Below are 12935 nucleotides of genomic sequence, written 5' to 3' on the forward strand. Positions count from 1 at the left end.
AAGTGCAAACAGCTCAGAGTTGCTATTGATTTTGATTTTTTCCAGAGTGAATATGTGAATCACATTCCACTCCATTAGTGCCCTGAAATCAAGCTTGCTTGGCTTGTGGGTCACCCCTCCTTTAAGGCTGTCTGAAGGGGAACCAGGGAGTCAGACCGCAGCATCTGCTGTGCAAAGGCTCTTCTGAAAGCATTGGCTGAGCTGGCATACATAGATACCCTTCCCTTTCCCCTGCCCGGCTTCCTGAGCCTTCTGATGCCCTTTGAGATTTCCCTTCAACAGAGAGATCCTTCAGCAAATCTGCAACCTCTTCCTCTGCCAAACATCCTACCCCTGGGACATGTGCTGGGATTTATGCCAGAGAAAACTGGCAGCGATCCACAGAGAAGGCAGCCCAGTGTTTTCAAGTGTCTCTGTTCCAGCTGAGAGAATGTGTTTTCCAGAAGCCTCTGTTTAACACATTGAAGCTGCCATCCTATGCACCCTCCCCTGGGGGGGAAAGTCCCGCCCGTTGAAGTCAGTGGGACTGCATTCTCAAATGTAACCTTTTGCCGCTAGAAAGCAACTTCTGAGGCCACCACCCTTTAAAACGGAAATCATGTCAGAGTGAGGGGTTACCTTCATTATTATTTTTTCAGCCGCTCTTTTCCTCACGGATGACCAACGTGAACTGCAAGAGCTGACTATACCATATTTAATTACCTGAAAAGACTGTCCTCCAGGCCATGCGAGTGCTTGCCAGCCCTGTGCTATGCAGAATTGGAAAACAGTCGATGGTGGAAATAACATCCAGCATTACTTGAACTCTTATTATTTCCACAAGCTAGAGGAGATTGGACACGGGTGGCACTGTGGGTTAAACCACAGAGCCTAGGACTTGCCGATCAGAAGGTTAGCAGTTCGAATCCCCGCAACAGGGTGAGCTCCCGTCACTCGGTCCCTGCTCCTGCCAACCTAGCAGTTCCAAAGCACGTCAAAGTGCAAGTAGATAAATAGGTACCACTCTGGTGGGAAGGTAAACGGCGTTTCCGTGCGCTGCTCTGGTTCGCCAGAAGCAGCTTAGTCATGCTGGCCACATGACCCGAAAGCTGTACGTCAGCTCCCTCGGCCAATAAAGCAAGATGAGCGCCACAACCCCAGAGTCGGTCACGACTGGACCTAATGGTCAGGGGTCCCTTTACCTTTACCTAGAGGAGATTATGTCCACAAACACCAATTAAGGGATTGGTGTCAGACCTGCCAAAGAAATTTTAAAATATTTTTATGTATGCGACAACGGCGGCAAGAGTCTTAATAGCACAAGGATGGAAGAACGAGGAAATCCTGACAAAAGAACTGTGGCAAGAAAAACTGATGGACTATGCGGAATTGGCAAAATTGGCACACAAACTACGTGACAAGGATAACTGAGAATTCAAAGATGAATGGGAACCTTTTACGAAATATTTGAAGAAGCAACAAAATGAACTGGACTCTTTGGCAAGTTTTGAATCAACATTCAAGCGATCTGCAAGCGATCAAATCCTCTAAATTCTCTCCCTGGTTCTCCCTTATAAAATGGTCCATTTTAGAGCCAGTTACCTGTCAAATCGCCAGCCAGCCTCACTTAGATTTGCTTTTACTGAGCTGCGTTTTCAAGCTATGCCCTCCACCTTCCTAGATGGACCATATAACAGGATACCATACAAAGACAGACTCTGTATATGTGGGCAACCGCAAATGGAAGGCATCTTGTATTATTTGCTATATTGCCCACTATACATTGGACCCAGGCAGCGGTTTCTCACTTTACCATCCATATAGGAAAGATGTCTCCCCCTGGCAAAGAAAGTCCTATGGCTTCTTAGTGATATAAACACTTCAGTGACTCATAAAGTTGCTGTTTTTTGCTTTGGTGGCCAAAAAGATCAGAAAGACGGACCTGGACAATATAGCATTGAACTTTAAGGAAGATGCAGAGATCTCAATAGAGACTATTATTTGTGGCTCGGCATCCCTTTTACTTGTATTTTTTTATTTTATTCAGATTTGTCCTGGCCAATGGATAGCATAATAAAGTTATTTGGACTGGATATTTTTTTCAATGCCTATCCCACTTTTTCCAGCTTGAGATGGACCCAAGGCAGGTTATAACCAGAACAAAGAGAATTGCTATGGAATGAGCAGAAATCCATACAGAGCAATATAAAGACCAGCAGCTGAAAATATTTTCTCATACTATTTTTTTAAAAAAACGTATTCTGGCCTCAAATCATTTTTTTACTATTATCTCACTTTTCATCTTAGAATCTCAGGGCGCAATACAAATTGATTAAATTAAAAGCAAGCTAAGAAACAGAGCAGATAAAACATACCTAAAATTAACTGAAGAGGCTAACCAAACCTTACAACGAGGGGGGGGGGACCAAAGACAGCGATCAGAGAGTGAGGAGACCCCTGGACAAACAGGTTTAACCTGGCACCAGAATGTCAGGAAAGAGCACATATTGAACACAAATAGACAGTCAAGTGAATACAAATAGGCCAAAGGGAAGATTTTCTGCTGCTGCTGCAATGCAAATAAGAGAAGACAACCGCAGAAAAAGAGCCAGATGCAAGAAAGGACATCAGCCCAAGGTTCCCAACACATTTCTTTATCAAGGGAATCTATAAAATATATATTAAAAAACTGTATACTTGAAAAAGCATCTTAAAAAGCAGAGACATCACCTTGCCAACAAAGGTCCGTATAGTTAAAGCTATGGTTTTCCCAGTAGTGATGGATGGAAGTGAGAGCTGGACCATAAAGAAGGCTGATCGCCGAAGAATTGGTGCTTTTGAATTCTGGTGCTGGAGGAGACTCTTGAGAGTCCCATGGACTGCAAGAAGATCAAACCGAACCATTCTTAAGGAAATCAGCCCTGAGTGCTCACTGGAAGGACAGATCCTGAAGCTGAGGCTCCAAGACTTTGGCCACCTTATGAGAAGAGAAGACTCCTTGGAAAAGACCCTGATGTTGGGGAAGATGGAGGGCACAAGGAGAAGGGGACGACAGAGGACGAGATGGTTGGATAGTGTTCTCGAAGCTACCAGCATGAGTTTGACCAAACTGCGGGAGGCAGTGGAAGACAGGAGTGCCTGGCGTGCTCTGGTCCATGGGGTCACGAAGAGTTGGTCACGAATAAACAACAACAACATACTTGAAAAATGTTCAACATCTAAGAATTTTCTGCAGCAGAGCTTTCTGAAGAGCTCTTGCAGCAACCAGAGGTGCCATTCTGAGGACCAAACCTTAAGCCAAGAATGCAGCTTAAGACGATTGGACTAACTGAAATGCTACTCTTGGGGCATAGTGTTGATTTACAGTGGTCTGGCTTCACATCAATGTAGAGGCAGCTGCATGAAATTCTCCCCATCCCAGTGTTGTTCCACCATTTAAATGCAGGTTTTTTCAATCCTAGAAAAGTCTGGAGCAACCAGGATTTATTTTATTTTAATTTTAAAAACAACAACTTTTAAAGAGGGAAAGATCTGGGAAAATACTGGGATGGAAAATCTTTGTTCTGGTGGGGACAAGCCCTGGCTGAGAAGCAAATGGGGTAGGGAGAGATATAAAACATATGTTCAAAAATACAGTAAAGGTTTGCTATCTGTGCTACCATTTGATTGACGTTGGAATGAGAATGAGTTGAGAAATAAGACTAAGAGCACATACTGATATAGGAATGTATTAGATAAAATGTAAAGAAATATACAATAATAAGAGTACATTCATTTGTAAAAAAGGAATATACAACGGGATAGACAGGAAGTCTAGTGTGTTGGTATGTATATGATTTGGGGGGGGTTGTTTTTGTTTTTTCTCTTTGTTCTTTCTTTTTGTTGTTGTTTCATTTTCTTTCTAGGTATATAAAATTCGTATATAATTTTTGTATACATGTTATAAATTATATTATAGTAAGTCCTGTAATGTAATATGACAACGTTTACTGATGTAATATAAGAATGTTAACAAATAAATAAAATGCAAAATCAAGAGAGAGAGAGGGGGGGGAGGGAGGGAGGGAGGGAGGGAGAGAAGCAAATGGGGTCAAGATGGAGAAAGCTGTAATGGTAAATTCCTGGAAAGAAACAGTATTTCCTTATTTACAGCCATGTTCTCCTAATCAATTCCATCTCAGACACCTATATGGTTCTGTGGGTGTGTACATCAAGACAGCCTCTCTACATAGCTGTCAAGCGTCCCTTATTTGGCGGGACAGTCCCTTATCACAGTGCCATGTCCCGCTGCTGTCCCTTATTGATGAGGCTTCGTTTGGCTGCTGGCTGGGCTTTCTGCCTTTGGCTCGGAGGGGCTCAGAAGTTGAATATACCTGTGCCCGGAAAATCCCTTATTTTGGCTACTGATCCCTTATTTTCGAGGCTGCTGGTCCCTTATTTTCAAATCTGTAAGTTGACAGCTATGCTTCTCTATGTCACAATGTTATCTACCCATTTGTGTTTCATGATGTTTAAAATGCTAGGCTGAATTCCACACCTGAGGAGCAAGCCAGCCAGTTGCCTTCCAAACATGCCCATCTGCTTCGATGGCAATCTGCCCACTTGAAATGTACATTTCATTTTCATTGAAACCTTTTATTATACCCAAGGTACTAATGCAGCTCACATTTAGACAGATGATCTGTATGTTGTCACGGGTGGAATTTCCTTCGAAAGAAGCCCTAAGTTTTAGACAATGGAGAAGGAACAATCTTCAAGATCTCCCTCATCATTTCATCGCATTGAGTGAGGATTCGTCACTTAAGAGGAAAGGGAAAACAGAGGTTGACCCCAGGTTTCCAGAGCCAGTTCAGATGTCCCAGCTGCACAATATGAAACATGCCTTGCTAAGAGATGCTGAGGCGAATCCATGACACATAATGTTACATGGGCATAAACTAAATCAAGGCTAAATCATTTGCAAGGAGAAAGATTTCATAGGAAATCTGCAGTGTTATAAAACAGTCCTTTTCCCAATAAAGTCTTACAGGACTCCAGAGATTCATAATAGCTTTCCCATAAATTTCTGCTTTAAAAAGTGGGGGGGGGGGAGGAGAAGGATGTATTCTTCTCAGCCTTAGAAATCAGTATTATTTGCCTGTGTTTCTGTAAAAAAAAAAGTTAAAGAATAAGCTCACTGCTTATTTTGAAATGAACTTGACAAAATTTAAGAGGTGCTTTTCAAGAGTGGCGTGGAGGACTTGCTGAGTTAGTTATGACCTTTCCCAAATAGGTATTTTAGGGAAACAACAAATGTGTTTGTTGGATGAGCAGATCAGATCAAAGAGATCACCTGTTAAGAAAAGTTTGTTGAACAAGCTGCTGAAGTCCAACAACTGCCAGATGTGATGCCGTATCTCAGAGACAGTCAATGTGTTATGCAAAACACAGTGGAAGAACTTTGGACTGGACAAATCCAACTCAATGGTGTAATGCTGGAAAACGTCGATCACGTCTCCTACCTGGGCAGGTATAATTCCCCAAGGGCAGACATTGATGCCAAAATTCAGCATCACCTAAGCTCTGTGAGTGCGACTTTCTCCCAGTTGAAGTGCAGAGTGTTTGAGGACTAGGGCATTCGCAGGGAAACCAAAATGCTTGTTTACAAAGCTATTGTACTACCAACCTTACTGTATGCTTGTGAAACATGGACCACTTATAAACGCCATCACCAACCCCTCGAAAGATTCCATCAGCGATGTCTCTGAAAAATTTTACACATCACTTTGGAAGACAGATGAACTAATACCAGTGTACTGGAAGAAGCAAAGATCACCAGTGTTGAAGCAATGATTCTTCAACATCAACTTTGTTGGACTGGTCATGTTGTTTGGATGCCTGATGATCATCTTCCAAAGCAACTACTCTATTTTGGTTTAAAGAGGTTTAAAGACTGCCTCAAGGCAAATCTTTAAAAATGTAGTATAAACATCAACAATTGGGAAACACTTTCCTGTAAGCACTCCAATTGGAGAACAGCCTTTACCAAAGGTGTCGTGGGCTTTGAAGACACGCAAACTCAGGACACAAGGGAGAAACATGCTAGGAGGAAGGCACGCTTGGCAAATCTATACCATGATCAACTCCCACCCAGAAACCAATGTCCCCACTGAGGAAGGAGGTGTGGATCCAAAATTGGCCTCCACAGTCACTTACAGACTTATTGTTAAAACTGTGTTTATGGAAGACAACCTTACTCGGCTATGAGGGATTGCCGAAGAAGAAGAAGAAGAAGAAGAGGTATGAAGATAGTTCTCTTTTTTTGTTATTTTAAATGTTAGTTCATATTTTATTGTTCTGGATGTTTGTATGTGATGCCAATAAAAGGTTTGATAATGATGACATTTTAAATGCTTTCCTTATAAGCAATAAACCAGCAGAGATTAAGGTTAAGCCTGGATTGCTAAATTCCTCCCTTGGTTGCTAGTTTTCTATACACAAGTGAATTTTCTATGCAATGAAAGCATTCAAAAGTATGGCACGTCAACTGCAAAATCTTATTGCAGTGTAGAAAATGAGAGGGTCTTACAAAAACTGTTCTGCTAACTGACTTGATTTTGAGGTTAAGCTTCTGAAAGAATGCCTCAGCTATGAGAAACAGGTACATCTCATTTGTAAACGGTGTGTGTCATGGGGCAGGGCAGAAAGTGGGGTAGAGAAGGCTGTCAACTCAGAAATATTGAAAGTTCTCTGCAGGCAACCACTGAGACAGGCCTGCCTGACTTAAGACCACACCAAGCCCAGCTCACCAGCCATGTAGGAATGGCCACTAGGGATTTAACACAGAGTTCCTTGGCAAAGGCTCCTGGGTAGATGTAGCTGGGTAGATGTAGCAGGATAAGCGGACAAGGTGGTTTTTTTTCATGGATCAATAACTGCTTAAAGAACAGGAAACAGAGAGCAGAATTAAATAAATGGACAATTTTCATGATGGAAGGCTATATTAAGTGGTGTTTCCTCCCTTCCCTGGAACCTGATTTCAGACTATTGCATAGGGGTGTTCATCAGCCACAAGATTTGACTTATATCGGTATCTGTAGCTTGACATCCCATCCCATCAGGTCTGGGGGGGGGGCACCTGCCTGCACTTGCTCCACAATGCACTTTGGTGCTTTTGAGAAATTAAAGCAAAAGAAAGAAGCCTAAATAAAAGTCCTAGGTGGTTAAGAGCGAATGAGAAACTTGCATCTCAGTAGTTTTTTGAAAAGTCAAGGCACAACAAGGATTGATTGTAAGTCAAGGCTAAAATGATTGATTCTGTGCACTAGGCAGAATAACTCTCAACAATCCTTGTAAGTATATACATCTATATTTTTATTAAAAAACAATTATTTAGTTTTTTCATATTTTGAAATTTACAAACAATTATCAAACAACCCACATAGAATGAGAATTCCAAAGAATCTCCTGGATTTCCCTCCTCACCTTTGTGGGTCCTTAGATTAAACTATAGTTAAAGCCATGGTTTTCCCAGTATTGATGTATGGAAGTGAGAGCTGGACCATAAAGAAGGCTGATCGCCGAACAATTGATGCTTTTGAATTCTGGTGCTGGAGGAGACTCTTGAGAGTCCCATGGACTGCAAGAAGATCAAATCTATCCATTCTGAAGGAAATCATCCCAGAGTGCTCACTGGAAGGGACAGATCCTGAAGCTGAGGCTCCAAGACTTTGGCCACCTCATGAGAAGAGAAGACTCCCTGGAAAAGACCCTGATGTTGGGAAAGATGGAGGGCACAAGGAGAAGGGGACGACAGAGGACAAGATGGTTGGACAGTGTTCTCGAAGTTACCAGCATGAGTTTGACCAAACTGCGGGAGGCAGTGGAAGACAGGAGTGCCTGGTGTGCTCTGGTCCATGGGGTCACAAAGAGTCGGACACGACTAAACAACTAAACAACAACAACAAGATTAACCTTTTCCTTCTGCATCTTGTCTATTAGTCCAAATCTATTAAATCTCCATTATAACCAAAATTCAACCTTAGACTACAAGTGTTATTCCAATCCCACTAATACTTTTAATTGTTTGCAATACGTATATACATCTATTCAGATGGTAAAGGTAAAAGTAAAGGACCCCTGGACAAATTCAACTATGAGGTGTGGCCAAAGGAACCAGCATTTTGTCCACATGCAGTCATGTGGCCAGCAGGACTAAACCACTTCTGGTGCAATGGGACACCGTGACGAGTGCCAGAGCTCACAGAAACACCGTTAACCTTCCCGCCACAGCAGTGCCTATTTATCTACTTGCGCTGGTGTGCTTTCAAACTGCCAGGTTGGCAGGAGCTGGGACAGAGCAAAATGAGGTCACCCTGTCGCGGGGATTTGAACCTTGCAATCAGCAAGCCCAAGAGGCTCGGTGTTTTAGATGGAGGACAGCCTAACAGGGCCTTCATATGGCTGCATCAGGAAAATAACACATTATCAGTGTAGGCTATGCCGCTTAATTTGTACTTTTTTATATTATTACTATTATTATTTTTATTATTTGTTGAGCCAGATAGGACTGTAAAAAACAGAATGTATTTAAAAGCAACGAAGCATTTTTAATCGAAGAAAGATAGGGATTTCTTTTGTGAGACTCCAGTCTTGCATCCTCTCCTAGAAGCATCCCATATTCTTAGATGTGACGTTGCCTTGGCAACCACACTTGGTGACCTCGTTATTTCAACCTAATCCTGCTTTGAAATTATAGTTGCTCCACCCTTTTGCCTGGCTAGGCTGATAACATAATCATTGTAAATGAGGATGGGGGGGGAGTCGCCAGCAAGATACCATTTCCCTTGTGACATAGGACTAGTCTCACGTTATCAAGAAAATATACCAACAATTAAAGTGCATAAATCTCAATGCCCCAGAAAAGGTAGCATTTGGAGATTATTATATTTTTTTGTGTGAAGTTTTGCCATTCTGCTTTGCAAAATGCTACTGCAGTGTTGTGTTGCTTTAATTGGAAACGAAGATTCTTTTTCGTTTTGTTTTGTGTTTCCATTCCTAGAACTACAAATCTTAACAAAATTAAAGTGTAGGCGTCCATTATGCATCAGATTTGACTACAGATAAATACACGGCGCATGATTAAAAATATACTTTTGTGGGGAGGGTTGCTCTCCTTTATTTAAAAAAATATTTTTTAAGAAACTCAATGGCTACTTAGCTCTTTGGCCACGGTGGAAAAGAAATATATGTGCTCATCTTATGTCCATGTTACATGATGTTGCAGTAGACTGATTTGACTGAAGAACATATTTCATTGTTGTCTCTTTTTCATTTCTGTAATTTTTAGCTTGATTCCCAACAAGTTAAAGACTTTTTTTTTTTTTTTGGTAATTGTAAGTTTTTACAAACTGTTTTTAATGTTGTATTTTAAATTCTGTTAACACACCCTGGGAGCTTAGGGTGAAGGGCAGGTAACAAACTGAAGTGAAATCATCATCACTATCCCAGGCAAAAAGGAAATATTTACAATCTGATCCTATAGTGACTTCAGTGGAACCAAGGGTCCTCATGTTAATGTGAATTGTGAAACCCTTGTGCCTCAGCTACACAGCGTTCTTCTTCAGCTACTGCTGCCCCACACATTCTCCTCCCATCATTTGTGGTGATGGCTTGGTGGGTGATCTTTGCTCGGACAGGCGGAGACCCCCCAGGCCCCAGGCAACCCCCAGGAGGAATAATGACACCTGACAATGTGGTGAGTTGGGTGGTGACAGCCCCACACAGGATCAGATTTCTCCCTATGGAGAGGGAATTATCACGAGAAGTACCAACGTTTGTTTTCCACTGTTCGGCACTTGCCAGGATTGGAGGAGATGTTCTCTCAAGACCTTCACGCAGGAATGTGTGGAAGCTAATTTGTCAAACGTGCGCACAGCCTGTTTGTGTTAGAAGTTCCACATCTGCAGGTATGAGGAGAAGAGGAGGGGCAGCCCGTTTCACAAGTATTATGACCTTGTCACTGTACTGGACCAAAGGTCTCTATAACTCAGCATTCTGCCACCAACTGGAGCCAAGGAGATGCCTTGAGAAGCTTGCAAGTGGGGTGTGCTTGTCTCAATAACTGAAAATTGGAGAGAAGCCAATCTAGTGTTACTCCTCTCTCCCCCCTTCTCCCTCAAATAAAAACCTCTCCCCCATGTCTTAAAACATCAAGAAAACAACAACTGTCGCTACTGAGCCTCATGCGTAGGCATAGGCAAACTCAGCCCTCCAGATGTTTTGGGACTACAACTCCTATGATTCCTAGCTAACAGGACCAGTGGTCAGGAATGATGGGAATTGTAGTCTCAAAACATCTGGAGGGCCGAGTTTGCTTATGCCTGCTCATGAGGGTTTGAAAGAGATTATGATTCTGGAATTCTGCAAGAGCTTTCAGCCTCAGATGAAATGATCTGTATTTCTATGTGTCATGGCTGACCATTCTGGCCCCTCTTAAGCCACAGTCCTCAATCCAGGGCTGGTCCACCCATGACGCCAAATGAGGCAACTACCACAGGGACAGCAGATCCCAATATAGATATTTATTCCTCCTTTGACATAGATCTTCACTCACCTGGCATGAGAGAGGGGCACCATTTAGTGGCTTGCCTTAGGTGCCAAAATGTCTTGGGCAGGCCCTGCCTCAACCCACTTACTACAGAGTAAACCCCATTGAATGTATCGGGTCTTATGTCTTGAGTAAAAATACATAGGATTGCATTGCCAACCATTGCATTGCATTGTATCCATCTGCTCTGAAGTCTGCCAGTTTATTTCTTTACTTGTTTTGATTACCATCATCATCGTTGGGCAGGCCATTGGTATGGACTGCAAGGGTTATAAAGCAATTCAACCAAATCAGGTTCAGGTTCACTTGCCTGTTAGAATATGGATCCTAATCCTGCAAAGTTTTATGTCCTGTTTTGTCTTACAGTAGACCAGCAGAAATTATTATTATCTCCATTCAGTAAGGCTATGGTGGAAGACCTTCTTATGTGGTTTCTTACTCGAGCAAAAATCATGTTAGTAATTCATGGTCAAACTGGATAATTTTTCTGGAGTATCTGCAGTTTTGAAGGAAACTGGTGGCTGCCTAGTAAGTAAGATACAGTTATTAAACTTGGAGGAACATCATCAAGCATACACCCTAGTAATTCATATTCTACTGGGACTATCACAGTTTTACAAAATTCCCAGTTTTGCAAGTCTCCTGCTGCATGGATTGCCTAGCTGTGGAAGACTATGATTCTGGTATCACAGAGAGCCTGACAAGATATTGCAGAAGATGCTGCCATCTTAATAAAACATCTCTGTCCTTTTTAGGATTCTGATGTCATTGGAGCTATCCCAAGAAAAGCAGCAAAAGTGAAGTGAAGTCTGGGAAGAAAAGGTCATGGGGTAAATAGCTTTTATTGCAAATATATTGACTTAAAAAAAAAAGTTAAAATGTTTTAAAATGTGCCTGCAAAAAGCATGTCACCTAACTTAGGGAGTGCCTCTTCTAAGATGGCTATCTCATACCCTGATTTGTCCCAGTCTCTGTTGTTGCATGTTTGCTGGAGAGCTGGCACAATTGTTCAACGGCTGTTGCTAACACGTTGCAAACTAATGGATCCGCAGAGCAGATTTAAGGAACTGCTTAGAATTTTTGAGTCACAAATTGTGGAGAGGAGTCAAAGATGGGGAGGAAAATGGAGGAGGTAAGAACATCTTCTTTTTAAAAAAAAGTCCCAGTGTCTGTGGCAAGAGTGTACAGCACAAATGGAAAGTGTGTGTGTGTGCGTGTGTGTGTGTGTGTGTGTGTGTGTGTGTGAGAGAGAGAGAGAGAGAGAGAGAGAGAGAGAGAGAGAGAGAGAGAGAGAGAGATGCCTTCTTACAATATAAAAAGAAGCAAAGGTAAGGAAATTGTTGATGGGTGAAGAGCCAGCAGCACAAAGTACTTTGTATAAATTGGTACACCAAGTGCAGCTGCTCCTAGCAAGAGGCTAACCACAGTAATGGATATTCTCAGGACCACAGGTGGATGATGGCACACCTTTATCTTACTGGCACCCCTTTGCACTGAGTTAATCCAGGAGTCCAGAATTCTCTGATGTTGCTGCCCACCCAGTAAGCTTGGCATCAGCCTTTCATGTTTTCTGCATCATGTGTAGTGCTGCTCTTAGAAAGTCCAGAAACTGCAGTTGTTCACAATGTGGCTGCTGAACATTTTAACTGAAAACATATACTTGATCAGTTTTGAAAGGGCTTCAGAGGTTGCCAGCTCCTGAGTACAGTTACAGGTAGCAGTGCTTATCCGTAAATAGTTCAGCCCTGAATAGTTTGGGATCCAGGAATGCCTGCTCACATATTGATCTACTTGCCATCTGCCAATGCTTGGGTGCTTCTGCCACTGGAAGAAGACAAGAGAACCTATTTGAATTATGGAATTCCTCACCCACAGAAACTTGCCTGATCCCTACTTTGCTTTCCATTTTTGCCACTAAGCAACTCTCAGGTCGTGTGTGTGTGTGTGTGTGTGTGTGTGTGTGTGTGTGTAAATGTACTAACACATACACACACACACACACACACACACACGTATATATATATTAGTTTAATAACCCAGCCTGCTGTTTTTAATTACTATGCGCTTTTGTAGCTGCTGCTGTTATCCAGTGTTTCAGGGAATACTCAAGGGAACGCAATACCGGCACCTCTTTTTGTGGCACTTACTGTAATAACTTAATGATGTGTGCTGGTACCTGTTTTTCTAGGGAAAGAAAGCTGTATTGTTATATTTGGTCTGTATTGTATCTTTTAATTTGTTGCAAACTTCCCTGGGATCACTCAGATCAAGAGTGGTATACAAGCCTTTTTAAATAAAGCAAAATAAGTTGTAAGAGAAGTTTTGAGTAAGATGGGAAATGTTTGTACAGTGTCAGAAATGTCAGCGC

The sequence above is a fragment of the Podarcis bocagei genome (assembly GCF_964188305.1).
Source record: "Podarcis bocagei genome assembly, chromosome: 9".
In the NCBI taxonomy this organism is placed as follows: Eukaryota; Metazoa; Chordata; class Lepidosauria; order Squamata; family Lacertidae; genus Podarcis; species Podarcis bocagei.